The sequence below is a fragment of the Ambystoma mexicanum genome, chromosome 10 (genome assembly GCF_040938575.1).
Source record: "Ambystoma mexicanum isolate Mex_15411 chromosome 10, UKY_AmexF1_1, whole genome shotgun sequence".
Lineage (NCBI taxonomy): Eukaryota > Metazoa > Chordata > Amphibia > Caudata > Ambystomatidae > Ambystoma > Ambystoma mexicanum.
The window spans coordinates 704,862,859-704,880,235 of NC_090932.1; positions in this window are offsets into that span (position 1 = coordinate 704,862,859).

A 17,377-nucleotide genomic window follows, 5' to 3' on the forward strand; every position below is an offset into this window, starting at 1 on the left:
AATGTTTACTTCCATGGATATGTTATATTGCAGTGCTTGTTACCAAACTCTACAATCTTAATTGCATGACTTAGCCAAAACTTCACATACAAACTCTACAAATCAAACAATACGCAAACTTTTGATTTGTGGATATTTGATGGACGTTTGATTCTATGGGTGTGTTATGCTGCGGTGGTTGTGACCAGGGCCTAGAGTCTTGGGTGCATAGCCTACGGCCTACGGCCTTTGGCCATGCACCCAAGACTCTAGGCCCTGGCCACAACCACCGCAGCATAAAACACCCATAGAATCAAACATTTTAACTGTGCTATGTTGGCTACTTATACAGGATATAAAATACAATCAACACTGTACTAACAACCCAAAACCGGTTCATAGTCACTTTTTCGACAGTCATATTGTCGAAATACAATTATTTTGAAACAAACTCGTTAGATTTTTTTTTTCTGAATTCCGGTTTATTTTAATTTTTTGGGGTACCCCCAAACCTGTTTTTTTTTTTGGAAAACCACACATTTTAATATACGAAACTAAAAAAATTACATTTACATTAAAAAAATGCATTCCAATTTTTTTTTCGACAAGTTTGTTTCAAATTAATGGTATTTCAAAAATATGTTTTCGAAAAATTAACTGGATACCCCAAAAACCAATATCATAGTAAAGTAAAATAGCCAGAAGTTAATTTTTTATGTCCACGGACAGCCGCGGTGACCGCGGATATGACGAACACATCAGGGGCACCTGCCACCTAAACAAATACAGCATTTGACCCATCTCTTACTCCCCCACCCTCCCCAAGCACTCCTACACACCAACACACTCCACAAAGTTGTATTTTTCCACCGTTCGTCACCGCGCTCTTGGCGGACAGGGCCGGTTTTACAACAGATTGCACCCCAGGCGGAAAGCATCGTTGTCGCCCCCCCCGACCTGTGATCTCATGCATGTGTCATGGGCTGAGCAGCGGGAGTAGGGACTATGAGTTAACAAAATTGTAAATGCTGGCATCTGCTGAATTTCATGAACCTCAGAAAACAGCAATAAGAGGGTCAAACCCGAACAGGCCTGGTTATCTTAGTCTGCTTTTGCTCTTCATTTTTAGTAACAATGACCAGTTTGCTGCTGTGACTGAGGTCAGAGAATCGACAATTTCAGATCTACACTAATGTCATTCGTATGACCTCAAACATTTAGCCACTCTTAAAAGGTGATGAACTGGTCTTGAACAGTGTTACTCAAACCTCCAAGAACAAGCACCAGCAACATACCCACCAATAGCTGTACAAGCCCGTCTATCTCAGCATTAAAATACATGCATTTATGCAATATGTATTGCATCAAATATTTCACAGGAAGTTGAATATATTTAGGAGGGTCAAACCTAAACAATATCACTACTGCATGTGAGTGGTAAAGTCTACTTTAAACATATGCAGAGAGTTAACATGCATGTACAATTCAACATAGCTCCCAATGTTAATGTCGGAGAGGTGGCATTCTAAAATTATGACATTGCAATGTGGACTTTACATTGAAACACACTGCAGAAAAATGGCAGTTCGAATATTGGGGTTTGTTTCGCTCATGCTCATGAAATCTCAAAATTCTTAAATGTTTCCTTCGTGATCACTCATTTTAGCTCCCAACAGCACCATGAAACTGTAAGATCGCAAAGAAAAACAATGTCTACCATCCCAACATAAAAACAATCAAATTCTTAAAGGGTGGAAGATGACCTTTACTTGGGACTCGTTAAGGTTACTTTTTGCAAATTACTAGTCGCGTGCTGCTTGAATAACAGCGGCCCTTGCACATTGTGCAGAATATAGATGAATTTTATTTCAAGGCACTTAGAGTACTGCGGGTATCAGGGGAAGCATCTCCAGATTACCCCAAGCATAGTGTGCTTTGCCCTCCACCCTCACCCCCCAGCCTTGCAGCCCTGCGCTTTTTCACATTCTCCATTATGGTAAAGAACATTGTCCCGAGCTTGGGAGAGAAATGGACTATGCAGAAAGTGCTGCCTCCCCAGGGTGTGTTTAGCTGCTGGTGTATCAAATGCAGAAATGGGTGGCATCAAGAGCCCCACGCTCTGAAACATCTTTTGCGCACTGGTTGGTCACACAACAGAAAGTGTAAGCAGGTGATTCCCCAACACTTGAACCATTCTTTAGAGACCTGGCTTCGATTAATGTGGAGTTAGCTAGTCATGGCTATTTCCCAGCATTTTTGTTAAAGGAGATCGGAAGCTGCACCGTGCAGGGTATTTTAAAGGCCATGAATTGATGCTACAGCATGTCGCCCCCAATGGAACAAAGAAAGTGAAGCATGCATCCTGCAAGTCTGGGTATTTTCATTATAGGGAAGACGGGCCAACCATCCACGGAGATGGTTTCTACTGTAGTTGCTGAGTCGCTTTCCCAAGCCAGCTGCTGTGCGGACTTCGCTCAGCTTTTGGTCCAGCGCCTGCATCCATCCTTCACACCATCATTCACAAGGCACGTTCGTGTAGGTGTTTGTTTATCTCGTTAGACTAGCGTGATTGCTGTTCCAAACAAAAGAAGCATAAAGACAAAGAAGAGTATAAGACAAGTCTGAGCGAACAGTGAAATGTATGAAACTCTTGCACTAAAATAAAGTCAGCAGTGCATGCCCAGGAAAGATGGAACGACGAACAATATGCTCGGGAGCGGGAAGTAGGGGGGCGTAGTAAACCCCAAACCGGCCCAAGCGTGGTACCGGCCCCCAGGGCCTCGCCCTCAAAGTTATTATGGCCCAGCTAACGGACTGACCAATACAACCCCGCTGGAATATGCAACTGTCTAAGATCTGCTGACGGTGACACTCTGCCCAGGTCTTCCGAGAAACAGCCTTTTGATCTTCTGAGGAGAGTCCACCACCAGTGCTCGCTTACTTTTTCATGACTACTTGAGCCTTGACAAAAGTGTCTAGCTTTGTGGCCTCCAGAGGCTGTTCTTGGATGGCCCAGTCATCTCCGCAATACCATTTTAAACTAAATAAAACACCTATGCAGCAATAGGCCTCACCTGCGAGGACGGGAGCAGGGGGAAAGAAGTGTGCTTGCCTCGACAGGCTGTAGTTACTGCGGGGTTCCTGAAACAAGGCCAATCAGCGAGGGCAGGATGCAGCAACTGTTTGTATTTGCTGATTCTGCTGCTGCTTGGCAGTGTGTGCTTGTGATGGGAACAACTTCAGGATTTAGTGACCCACTCGCTCCTCTTTTCTGTAATGGCCGGGGCCGACAGCACCACCAGTGTCAGTGCGCGCCCATAGCCTGGAGGAGGGCACACCGCACGTTCGCCCGTGGGCCTGGCTGGCGCCAGCAGCACCGGCGCCACAAGGGGCCGGGAGAAGGTAATAAAGCAACAAATGTTGCTAATTTATTTGCCAATTGCCCTGCCCGAGGGCCGAGGCCAGGCCCATTTCTTTGTCTGGACAAGGCGGGCAACTGCCCGGGGTGCAATAGCCCTGGGGGGCGCAATCGCCCCGGTCCCTGGAGCCTCTGGAGGGGATGGAATTCCCCAGTTTGTGGGGTGGCACATTGACGTGGGGAAAGTTCCGCAGGACAGGTGCTGGCGCTGCCCCTTCCGACTGTAATGTCACGTAGTTCAAAAGTACTACGTGACATGACAGAAGTCAGAGGCTCCCTCTGACCACTTTCGCACCACTTGGGGTGGGGGGCATAAGCACACCAATAAAAACACTTTAGGTCCGCCTGCAGCTAAGACTAGCCCCTTCCATCACAATGTCGGCAGGAAACTGCTAATGGTGGCCCATTAGTCACTAAATGGTTTCGTGCTGGCATTGAGATGGGAGGGAAGGTGCAGTGGGCTGTGGGGAGTGAGCGTGCCTTGCAGGGACGCACCGTGGGCCCCGACACGGTACAAACGGAGACCTGTTTGGGCCCATGGTGCATCCCAGCAAGCCCAGAAAATGGGCAAAATAATAGTTTAAAGCAGCGCTATTTCTTTCATGCTGCTTCTTTTCAAAACTATATATCAATTACACTTTAAACCACTTCCTTGGCACTGATGATGAGTTACTTCACTATGCGGATAATAGTTTTGACCAGTGTTGCTGAGTAAATATTCTTTAAGCTACGTACCGGTTTATTTATTTATTTTTGCAATGTTTTTATTTATTGCAATGTTTGTCGGGTACATGGAGACGGATAATTTATTTACTACCTGCATAACCCTTGATTCCCATTCAAAGAATGTTAAAGTGATTGTTTTTTGGGTTCAGGTGTCTCCTTGTCATTGCACTTTTGGCTTAGGTTGCCTCCAAACCCCCTTCAGCATCTTGTGTTCTTTGTTGGTTGTATATACTGCATCCTGTGCCATATTCATGGTCTCTTGGTTGGTCTACCCAGTCCTCAGTATCTGCAGCCTAAGTGGGACTGGGGCATAAAATTGTCTTGGGCACCAGTGAAAAAGTGGCCCACCGTTGCAAATGGCAATTCATTCCTTGTGTGACGGACTGTTTGACTTTGGGTAGGAGATCCTTAACGGTGTAGTTTGGGAATGGCGTGCAGGGTGCAGTGGGAGTGCTGCACGGGGTGCGGTGGGAGTGGTGCGCGGGGTGCGGTGGGAGTGGCGCATGGGATGGGTGCGGAGGGGGCGCATTCCTAGTGTTTCGCCCTGGGCACCAAATGGACTAGAAACTGCCCTGGCCGAGGCCACAGCCTGCAGCAGTGCCAGTGGTAGAATACACGTGTAACACGTTTGTTTCCTAACATTATAAAAATGAACAGGCACATTCATTTTTATAATGTTAGGAAACTAACATGTTACACGTGTATTCTAGCACTGTGGACTGCTGGTGCAGTGCCCCCTAGAGGCAGACTGACGTCAGGCAGCCCAGGCAGCAAAGACCGGCACAGTCGGCGGATGTCCGCGGATCCAAGATCCAAGGCGGGTGCATCAAAACAATACGACGCACCTTATGCTTCAACCCAGCCAATCAGCGAACATGTTGTATGTCCACGGACATGTTGTAAGTCTATTAGCCAATCGATGTCCTGTCCGCGGAGCGAACAGGGAAATGTGTCCGCTGAGCGGACATAGATATCACTATATTTTTTAGACCTACTTTTTGCCCATTTTAACAAAAACTACTGGATGTATTTACATGAAATTTTCAAAAGCACGCTTTCGGGACCAAGCCGCTGCCCCTGCAAATCCGTCCAGCGGTTTCAGCTGTCGGCGTGAGCAAAGTTTTTTCCCCATTCACTCTATGGGAAGAAAAGACATTTTGGGACACCCCTTATAACTTTGACCCCCCTGCACCAAACCTCACTAAAAATTTAGAGTGGGCCATATACTTCTTTTGCAAAGTTTGGTGAGAACACTTATGACATCGAAGATGACATCACAAATGTCATTGGTGACATCACTGATGACATCACAGGTCTGGCTCCCTCATTTTTACTAGGGCACTTTAACCGTAACGTTGCTTTAGGCTAGTTTTTTTCAATAAAGGGGAAATGCTTTTAGTAGCACAACTTAACCATAACGTTCCTTTAACAATGTTTTTTGTTAGTGAATTTCATAGGTTTTTAGTAGGGCTCTTTAACCATAACGTTCTTATATTATAGTTTTTTCAGGAAAGGTGATAAGGTGTTGCACAAGTGAACCATAGCGTCCCTGTAATAATGTGTCTTTCGCTGAATTGCATTAGTTTTTTACAGTATACGCTTAGTTTGTAAAGATGTACTGTACAACATACTGAAGACGGTGGCTCTATCGTAATAGGCACAAATGTTGGGAACACTCCGTCCATTTTTGGAGATCGGGTGGAGTCCAACGTGCTCAGAAAGGGAGGGGTGGTCATAAAAAATGGTAACATGCAGCAAAGACAAAAAACATATACAAACAGCAGCAAGTGCGTGAACAGGAAGGGAAAATGCCCTAGCTGTACAAAATCTGTACTTTCGCAACAAAGTGCACAAAGGCTTAGGGTATCAGCATAATGGAAAGCGCCAACAAGAGAAGTGACGTTCGGCTTCATCAATGTTACCACACACCTGCTGCACAATCAAACAAAGAACGAAGAGGCAGAGGAGCAGACGACAACTACAGAGAACAGAACGTGGTAAGTACACAAAAGTTTATGTTGTAATTGCACAGGTCTGGTAGTGTACAATAGTAGCAAAGCATGATGTTTTATGTTTGTGCGCAGCAATGGCTTCCACCCTAGAATGGCTGGAGGACAATTTCCCACATGAAGAAATGAGTGATGACCATAGGCCCATTGTTACCCACCGCACTGTGAAAAGGGAAAGAGTTACTGCAAGGGCAAGCCCCCTTGAGTGGCTGCAAGAGGATTTCTCGCATGACCAAATGAGTGAGCATAGTAACCCCATAGGTAGGGAACGCGGTGGCAAAATGAACACAATTACAATGTAATACTTCATTTGAATTAACCACATACGTTGTCTTTTAACAGAAAATACCGGAATGCAAAGCAGTACACCAGAAGCGGCACCTTTTCCACAGGAATATACAGCCAGCGAAACTGAAGTAAATGCTGGGCATATACAAGTTGACCGCCTGGATGCCAAAATCGATCAGTTGCTTCTCCAATTTGCCACCTTGAGAAATGCTGTAGAAGAACATATAATGGGGAAAATAAGATATCACTGCCCAACTTGCACATGCCCGCCTTCCCCATTTCCCAGCCACCCTTCCCTGCAAATTGAGTTTCATGGGAGACATTTCAATGAGACCTCAATCCCTTCTTTCCCACATCAGCAGCTTGTTGAAAGGGGAAAACCTCCAATATATGTATCTGTTTCTTGTCCCCCTTCCCTTTCCGAATAGTCGCTATGAATGTACGCTAATAAAGATTGATATGTTAATTTGTACTAATTGTGTATGTCCCTTTTTTTTCGTTTAACAAGGCCATTGGAAGTGTGAAGGTCACAGCACGAGTGGGGATGATTGCAAGTGAGGAAAATGGAGATGTCCGCCATACCTGGGTGCTCTATGCGCAATCACAATAAAACCATCCGTAGGACGCCACTACGGGCCACATGTTTGCATGCACAAAACCGCCTGTAAATAGTTGCAGGAGGGCCGTTTATCTTTGGCACAACTGCGCACATGCGTATATTGTCCTGTGATGCCTGGTATCACTGTCCAAGGTGAACATATGAAAATAAATGTGTGATGTAGTTGTACTAGCTGGAAGCATGCACCCATGTCCTGCGAGTATTTTTGCATGTAAATATTCTACCTACTGTGTCGTGCTCACAGCATGTGTACGTAGAAATGTGCAATGTGCGTCTGCCATATGTTTAAGTAGTTCGGGGATGGCAAGAGTATCGGTAGGAGAACTATACACGTGGCCACAAAGTATAACAGTCAATATACGTCTGGCAGACAAGCTTGCAAATGGAGGACAATGGCAACGTCTATCATGCTGTTCCCATCTTCATCTTGTATCCTGGCTTGCAACATTATGTGTTACTACTGACTTCTGTAATTGTATTAACTCTCCCCTCTTGCTTCTCCACTCTTTTTGACTGCTTACTCTCTGTTCTCTCCTCCCCTCCCCTCTCCCTTTTTCTATATCCTCCCCTCCTCCCCTTACTTTCTTCTATGCACTTACTCTATCAGAATTTTCCCTCGAACTAGTATGATAGCAACCTTGTCTGTCGCTCCACCATCCCCTTACTGTTTCCCTGCCTCCATCCAGCACTATCTGAAACGTTGTCACGCCTAGTACGATAGTCGCTTGTTTTGTTCCTCCCCTCCCTTTCTGCATCCCTCTCCCTCACTTTTTGTTTTTCTCCAGCTCTACCAGAAATGTCATCAGGTATAGTCCGGTAGTCGCCTGTCTGTTTCCATTTCCTCCTCACTCTCCCCCTCCCTTCATTATCTATGTCTTAGCCCTTGCACTATCTGAAATGTCGTCAGGCTGAGTACGATAGTTTATTTCACATCCTTACTGTTCATAGCCTGTAAGAATGTCGTCGTATTTTCCCGTGTTCCCTCCCTTGCCTTGAAGCGCTTTGAAATACATTGTGTATAGGCGCTATATAAATAAACTATCATATCATATCATATCATAACGTCACCATGGTAATGGATCAACGGTGCACATGGTCCCTTATTTGGCAGACACGGCCCAGATCTGTACACATCGAAAGAGGACATTTTTCTGCAATGTATGGAGTGTTACAGTGATAATGCACTCTTACAGATACCCCCCACTCTTCCTTATAAATGTAGATATTGTAGGGAAAGAGTTAGTGCCACTTTGCGGTGTCACATGCTACACATCAGCCCTATAAAAGAGCACACCCCACAAGTGCTCTGGTTGGCTTTCTACAGAAGAGCACCGGTGCACATTGGTTGGGGCAGACATTTCTTTCTCACCAATTGTGCGCCTACAAACTACTTCTCAAAGTAATGGCCACCAGAGCTTCTGCTACTACCTCTGACTCAGGAGCACCCACACCCTTACCACCAACACCTCCCTCTGAAAGTCCTGAGCAAGGGGACAGGCGTCATAATGTGGAGGGACATCAAAAAGGAAACAAGAATAAAGTAGAAGGAATCCCCATTGCCTACAACCAGCGTCAATCCTGGGTGTGGAAACTATTTAGGACCGTTGGAGATGTGCCAAAATCTCATGCAAACCATGCGTAAAATAGTAGTCAGTCACTGAAAACCTGGTTTGTACAGCTATGGCACCACCTCCATGCGGCGACACCTGAAAGCGAACCACCGGGCAGCTATTCGGACAGTTGTCCCCTTCCAAGCAGGCAGTAGGTTATTGTCCTCTACAGCATCCTCTGCATCTGCTCCTGCCACCACTAGGGACACTCCAGTGGGCCACCGCATCCCGCAAGCAGCCTTGGAGGACATACAGAGTGCACCAGACCCCTACCTTTCACTGTATTGTGCATATACTGTGACGCTGTACTGTGTAGGAGGGGCGAACAATTACAAAGTGCTTTTGAAGCTTCAGTCTGGGAGCATGACAAACACTGCCCCCTACCCAAGTAAGGTGCTGCCCACATCTACTGATCTCCACGTACAATTTCTTATCCCTGTGGTTGGTACCCTTTGCCAAATCTCCCTTCCACTGCTGGCTTTTCTGGCGTGTCTCATAACAACAGGAAAAATGCTACACAGCCAGAAGGTGGGGGAACAAAAATGCTCTTTTCGGAGCCACCTTGCAGTGTTCAGAAATAGAAGTTGAATTTAAGCATGCAGGCAGTGACGCTACCTATAAGTACTGCATACACAGATGGCAACAGTGGGCAGCGGGACACTGTCAAAAGCATTGTACGCATTTGCTAAGAGAAGTGGTGGCTCTTAAAAGAGCCTTTTTGTGCTGTTTGTATTTTCAACGTTAAAAGTAGTGAACAACCACAGGGAAAATGCTTCCTACAATTGCAGGAAGCGCTGCACGCCATTTTGGATTTTACGCAGAAAGATCTCATTGCCAGCATCAGTGAGATGAACTCCATCTGAACAAAAAATGTTCCTACTATGAAACGTAATGTTTTCATTGTGGAAGGAGAACATGCCAACATCGCACAAAAAAGCACAAAACAGCCTTGTTCACATTGCGCTGCGATTTCTCCATTTGTGGCCCACAGAATGAAGAACGCAGCCACATCTGTCTCTCGGCAATGCGAGAGAAAATTATGTGTGATTTTGGAAACATTTCCATGAGTTGCCGAAATGTCTCCTTCATTGGAAACTGCAGTGAAATGCCGGTAACCTGCCCTAAACTGTTCCCTCCACAATGAACAACAATAATGTTTGGATGAGCAAGCGTCACCAAACTGGCACAAAGAGGTCCCACATCGAACCACTGCATCCCATCTATTCCGTACCAGTGCACATCGACATTATGGAAACGAAGGTATGCTGATAGTGCACAACGTTCTGCGTAAACTTGTACCCAATGTATTCACGAGTCGCCCAACAGCCATATAGTCCACCTACTGAATGGCACACCCATCCCTGTAGCCGTGTTCACTCCTATTTGACACAATCTGTTGCTACACACCCACAAATTCATATTGACCAATCCCAACTCCTGCACAGTCCCATTTCCATTGCAGCCACCCTCAAAACACCCAGATGTAGCATGTGCGCACCCCCAAAAGGCACAGCTTTCGCCAACACATTGTGTGTATACGGGGCTGCACAAACACATTTTAAGCGTCATAGAAAGTGGCCGTCTTCGTAGAAGTTGTGCAAAGTGTTGTTTTCTAATTTTGCTAAAGGGACGTGTAAAGGAACACCTTTTTGTGTGCTCCTTTTTAGGGGTTGCTCTCGCTTGTCCTCTGTACATTACTACATGTGTGTCTGCAGCGTACATTGTACATAGTGCAACAGATTACTAATTGCTATAGGGGAAAGAAATGTCACCGCCACTGACAAACGTCACACTACAAGCACTAACATCTATTTATTTATTTATATTTATATAGCGCGCAGACAGCCCAGGGGCATTGTGGCGCTGTTACTTGCAGGAACCTAGTTACACGGGGTACAGGATTGGAAGCAGTCGTTGGCACATTATGATTGTCACAAACAGACTAGTCATTACAGCTCATGCATCTTTGGTTATTACATTACAGACAGTTTATTGGCAAACATGGTGCAGCGAGAGACCTTATGTGAAGAGGATGGTTTTCATAGCTTTCCGGAAGGCAATGAGGGAGGGCTCACCTCGGATTGTGGGAGATAGGGCATTCCAGTGTGATGGTGCGAGATAAGGGAAGCTGGATCCTCCAGCTCTGGCTCTTTGTACTAGTGGCACACAGAGCATGTTGGTATATGGTGACCTGATTGGCCTTGTGGAGGAGACGGGGTGGATTCTTTGTGAGAGGTAGACCAGGGCGGTGAGGTGGATGCACCTGTGGGTCAGTGCCAAAGCTTTGAAGATGATTCTTTCCCTTTTCTGGCCTCAGAGATGTGTTCTCTTTTCGTGATACCTTGGGCAGCGCAGAGGGCATTGTTCTGTATGATTTGTAGCCTTTCCAGGTTTTTGTTGGAAGTTCCTAGGAAGAGTACATTGCAGTAATCTAGCCTGGAGCAGGTGATTGCTCTGGCTATGTTTGTGCAATTCTCTTTGGAGAGGAAGGGTCTGACTGCGTTGATCAGTTTGGCGTGGTACGCAGCTGAGGAGGCTATTGCGCTGACTTGTCTGTCCATGTACATTGTTATTGGCACAAAAGATCATCCTGCCATAGGACACAAAAGCAGACATAGACGTGCATTGCTAAACCGTAGTCCCATGTCCATAGCAAGTACATTACAACGGACAGCATGTAGCATGTAGCACGTGTGATTTCCCCAAATACTGCGATACCAAATACTTGTTCCCTTTCAAGTACTCTTTCAGCAGTACTCTCTGATTGGCTTCTGTTAAAGTATTACATACGCATCCACCAATTACATCCACGAACTGTGCATGTAATGCTATCACATCTTTTGAACAGTGCGTAACAGCCGTTAAGCACGCAGAGGTGAAATATCTTGTAAATCAAATGCACCTGCATGAGAAAGTACTGTACAAAGATCTACGCGTTGTGCACCCACAATAAATCAGCATCGCTACCCATCACCATACCCAGTAGGTATTACTATTTTGTCTACAGTACAGTGCCAAATCTAGTTTACAAACTATACTATGCAAAAATCTAGCTTTAGCACTCCAACATTTAAATGATATTCTCCTACTTGGTACAGCCAAACAAGTTCTCGAGGAAATTGAGCACATCCAAAGGAAATACTGTGGAACCGAAGAGCACTTACACACTCCAACATTTTCAGACAACAGTACTGACAGCAGTGCAGTTATCAACTTTTTATATCACACATACAGAAAAGGAATACAAAAGTTCAAATGCACTTCTGCTGAAAAGCCAAACCAAGTATGTGTGTGTTGTCGTAGAACTTTCTATAAAAAGAGCACCAAAATTTTAGATACAATGCAGAGAATAGAAGCCAATGAGGAATCCCAATGGTTTCAATTACCTCTGTACCTTCTAGCAGAAAACAAGTACCGCATTAACAACACATCCTTAATGTGCACATATTGCACTGCAAAACTTGACAATAACCAAAGGCCTTCACAGGCAATTAGCAATAATTTGGAACTATTTCCACTGCCAAACGCACTGCAGCATCTTAATTTATATGAGAGCATTATAATACAAACAGTTCACCCATTTCAAGCAATAATATGTCTTCAACCAAAAACTGCAAAATTACCTCCCACCGAATTACTTAAAGGCATTCGTGGTAAAGTAGTCTATTTATATATTTTAGATCTCAAAGAAAATGTAGACACTCTACGGTAACACCTAGTGGACTTAACCAGTTAGAGAGGCATTGCAGTACCTTAAAGAAAACAATGAATACTACAAGGAAATAAATGTTCAATAAAACCTGAGAGAAACAACCAAAATAATTCAGGACTCCTCAACAAGTGGCCAATTTGAATGTCTAGATCCTAGTGCAGCCTCCAGTATTAAAGACCACTATACAATTCACCCACTGCACTCCAAGGACGCCATAGACGATGCACTAGAAATATATCAAATGCGGCAAGCCAAATTAGTATACGGAAAAAAAGTGTGGAAGCACAAGCCTTTCCTCTAGTCTTCCCCACTGGAAAAGGTGGAAGATATGATGAAAGAAGCACACAAATAACAGCATCAGAATACTACTGCTTACGAATGTATTCTGAAGACCTTAGATTTAGACAGAACGTGGAGTACATATTCCACCTGCTCTTTGAAAGTGAACTAGCAATGCTATGTTATGGAGTTGCCCACACACTAAAAACAGGTTCCCATTTCCAAAACATGTCTGCTACACAACTACTTAAAACGGTACAAGACAAGGACAAAGTTTTACAGTCAAGTGTTACAAATCTCTTGGCAAACATGCGTGGTACGAAAGAGTACTGGTTCCACCAGCATGGATATGTACGGTGTATGCTATCCAACCTTGGCCCTCCCACATGATTTGTCACTTTAAGTTGTGCTGAGTATTCAAGGGAAGACTTGCACACTTTCCAACGCATAGCAAACCAAAACAAAACATGTGTGGGCATGAAAACACCAGGAGAGCTGTGCTCTCTCGATCCAGTAAATGTTTCACGCTACTTTCATCATCGCTTGCTTGCCATGCTGCACTTCATTTGTAATAAAGCACTTCCTCCCCTCAGAGAAGTAGAACTCTTCTTTTGGAGAAAAGAATATCAAGCTACAGGAGCACCACACATCCACATGCTTTTGTGGATTAAAAATGCTCCTAAATTTGGTGAGGAAAGTGATGAAACTATTTTGCAGTCCATTCCCTAAATATGTCACTTGTGAAATCCCTTTGGAAAGTACCCATTGTGCCCTACGAGCACACATTTTGCAATTCCAAAGACACAAGTGTGGCAAGTATTGTCGATGCAAATATAAGAACCCAGGCAAATACTACACCAATTCTGCTTTGGTTTCCCTAGACCAGTTTCACCAAAAGGCAAAGTAAACAGCTTCATGTCTTCGGTTCGACACAGTGTGAAAGGAAAATCTCCTAAAAACTCATACTGCATAAAAAGGAGTGAAGCATCAAAGTACATCAACGATTACAATGCAATTAGTGCCCTCTTATGGAATACCAATGTTGATGTGCAGTACATTGCAGACAATTCCACTGCTGTTGCACGATATGTCACCGCCTACTTAACCAAAGTAGAGACAACAGAGATCAAAGACCTCTGGGATGACAGATCCTCTGACAAAACACTAGCTCAAAAATTGTACAGCTTTGGCATTAAAATGCTGTCCCATAGAGAATGTGGCAGCTAAGAAGCCGCTGACCGCTTAACCGGCATAGCCTTATATGGGAAATCTGACAACATAGTGGGGCTAAGCCTTGAGCCTGCTACATCCAGAAGAAGAGAACTTAAATCGTACGAAGACATACAAACACTAGCCAAAGCGATCCCAACAGCCAGGACATTTTGCAGAACAACTTATTGGACACATACTACCCAAACATAAGTAGTACTTTAGAAGTCTTGTGCTTGTACTAGGTAGCCCAAAACTTCTCATACAAAAACAACATTACACCAAATGAGGAAAAAGGTAGAAACTGAGTGGAAGGTTGTGAAGGCAGCCTGGTGAGACTGTCATGATCTCTGCTTCCAAAAGGTCAGGGTTTTCCCAACTCCCTTGGAAGCAGATCCATAACCCAGGTTCCGAGTGCCAACCAGTCCCAATTGGGACCTTTTGGACCCAGTCCTGGCGCCAGTGGCACCAGGCTCATAAATATGCCCAGTCCCAGCGCTGGAAGCGCCGGGCTCATAATGCTTGGGTGGACTTACCTGCAGCAGACCATGCTGCTTACTTGCCTGCCAGTTGAGTCTCTGATCCTCTTCTGTTTGGAACTACTTTTCATGTTGGGTGGGGCAGGAGCCACTCCCTAGATTCAGAACACTGGAACTCTTCTGGAAAGCAGGAACTCTTTTCTTAGGCGTGGCTGTGGAAGGAGACACCTAAGCACTACAGGAGGCTATTTAAACCACACCCGATGGATGAATCTTGCTTTGCGTTATTCTGCATTCTCTGCAGCAGAACGTTCATCGTGTCTTCTGCATCTGATCCTGGGCCTAAGGAAAAAGGCTTACCATTCTGAATCCAGTCTTCAGCAACACCTATAAAGACAAGAGAGAACAGGTTAGCATTACGGTCTTCAGTGACAGCTCTTCACTTACCTGGTCCATCGGCTGTCACCAACGCCTCGCGCTGCATTCCGGCATCTGAAAGACAAAGGCTTACCTACTCTTCGTGCGCTCCGGAGGTCTTCACACTGCATTCCGGCATCTGAAAGACAAAAGCTTACCAACTCTTCGCACGCTCCGGAGGCCTTCGGCGCTGCATCCCGCATCTGAAAGACAAAACAAGGTGCGTTTAAAGACATTGGGGAACTTTAATACTCACGTGCCATTACTCCTTTCCACATCTAACCCAGTGGTTATTCCGGCACCCTGCAGCCGCCCCGAACTTGTACCTGCAAAATAAAAAGACAGTTAGAGTGCATCGTGAAGCAGGCAACAAGCGCTTACTTACGTGCTTCCAGGCGCTTCTATTCATCACACGGGCTCCATCTTCAACTCACTTCAGCCCGCCATCCGCCATCGCCGGAACCCTGCAAAACAAGAGACATCATTACTAAAGACTTTAAAGACATTAGAATTACTCGAAACTTACCGTTCGTGCAGTAAACGACGGACAGCAGTCCTCTGAAGTCAAGAGGCCTGCTCCCCTTATCCAGTGAAGAAACTGGTTACAGCACCCTGCCTCGAGGCAGATGGAGAGCACGGCGTTCACTTACCTAAGGTGAGAGCGTTAACCTTTGGGGTTCTACAGGAGAAGAGAAAGGGAAGAAGAGAGAGACATTCAATAACCCAGTTCATTAATCCCACATTTTCTATCTGCAGACATCTTACCCTTCGAGCCAGACATACAGTGCACAGAGGTCCAGCCCAAAGAGCCAGCCGTGTGTTACACATCACCTTTGAAGATACAGTATACGCCCAGTCAAGACCGGCGCCTCTACAGGAATCAGGTGAGCGTTACAGAACGCAAAGCCCACCACAAAACTCCCGTCCAGGCGCTATGGAAACCTCGGATACCGACCAGCTAGCCCAGTTACTTGGGGAACTAAGGGCAGAAGTGCATGCAGCCCGTCAGGAAACGAACGCTCTAAGAAGGGAACTGATTATTTCCAAGGAGCGAACAGATGATCTCGCTAGACAATTGCTACAGTCACAAGCCGGACAGACCCCGTTACCCGCATCTGGGGGAAATCTTCCTTCTACATCCTCTATGAATCCAGTGCAGATCAACCTACCTGGGAATGTACCTCTGGCTCTGCCCGAACGATTTTCTGGTGACCCAAAGAGGTTTGCAGTATTTATCAATCAGTGCCGGTTGCATTTCTTATGCCGGCCAGCAGCCTTTCCAACTGATCAAGCTAAAGTAGCTTTCGTGCTTTCGTACCTTAGTGGCAATGCGGCAGACTGGTCGATCCCTCTAGTAAATCAAGATGATCCGGTCCTCCATGATTTTCAAGCTTTTCAGCTCAGTATGGAAAAACTATTCGCAAGACATTCACAGGGGCAGGCCTTGGACAATGAGCTTCTTTCGTTGCGACAAGGTAATCAAGACCTTTTGGCTTATATTGCGTCTTTCAATAGACTAATAGTGGAAACTCAATGGCCTGAGGACAAAAGGATTACGCTGTTTTATAGAGGTCTACGTGGAGAGCTCAAAGACGTTTTAGCCCAAGTAGTGAATCCCCCACAAGACTGTTCGGATTATATAGACTTGGTCGTTCAAATAGATCACAGGCTGCAGAACAGGAAGGCCGATCGTTCCAAGTTTGATGCTCGAGTATTTTCCAAACCGCCAACTCCTTCCAAAGGAGTAGACTCCGGGGAACCCATGCAAAAAGGGGGTCTGAAAGGTCCTCTAACACAAAAGGAGCGGGAAAGGAGAAAACAGTTGCAATTATGCCTCTATTGCGGAAACTCAGGGCACTTTCTTCGAGACTGTCCGGTGAAACGTGCCAAGAAGGCACTAGGAGCTGCAGTTACCAAAGTTACAAACTCTGAGCAGGGAAACGACCTCGCCCGACAAGAATAGAGGTCCTCTTGCCGAGCGTGAAAACCAGTTCCGTGACCTCGCATTTCGTGATACCTATGGTCCTCATTAGCCCTGATAATCCGGATCGATTACATGCAATTGAAGCTTACGTCGACAGCGGTGCCATCGGCAATTATGTGGATCATGAAATGGTTTTGAGGATGAATCTAACTCTTTGTCCCAAGGCTGTAAAGGACGTCATTACTACGGTGGATGGTACGGAGATAGCCTCCGGGCCAGTAACGCATACCACTCAAGAAGTGACGCTAGTAAGTCAAGATGGACACCATGAGAAGATCGTGTTTGATGTGATCAAGGCCCCTCAGTTTCAGATTATTCTAGGAATACCTTGGTTAGAGAAACACAATACTCTGATCGATTGGCGAGCAAGAACGGTCCAGTTTCCAGAATGTGTCTCTACTTGTCACCCTCCACCTGGTGTTGCACTGGCAGCAATTTCTTCAGAGACTCCCCAGTTACCTCCCGAATACCTAGAATACCAAGATGTTTTCCGGAAGGATCAGGCTAACTCTCTACCTCCTCATAGGTCTTATGACTGCCAGATCGACCTGATACCTGGATCTACTCCTCCTTGTAGTAGAATTTATGCCCCCACCGAGCCTGAGAACCTTCACCTTCGACAATACCTGGATCAATACCTGGAAAATG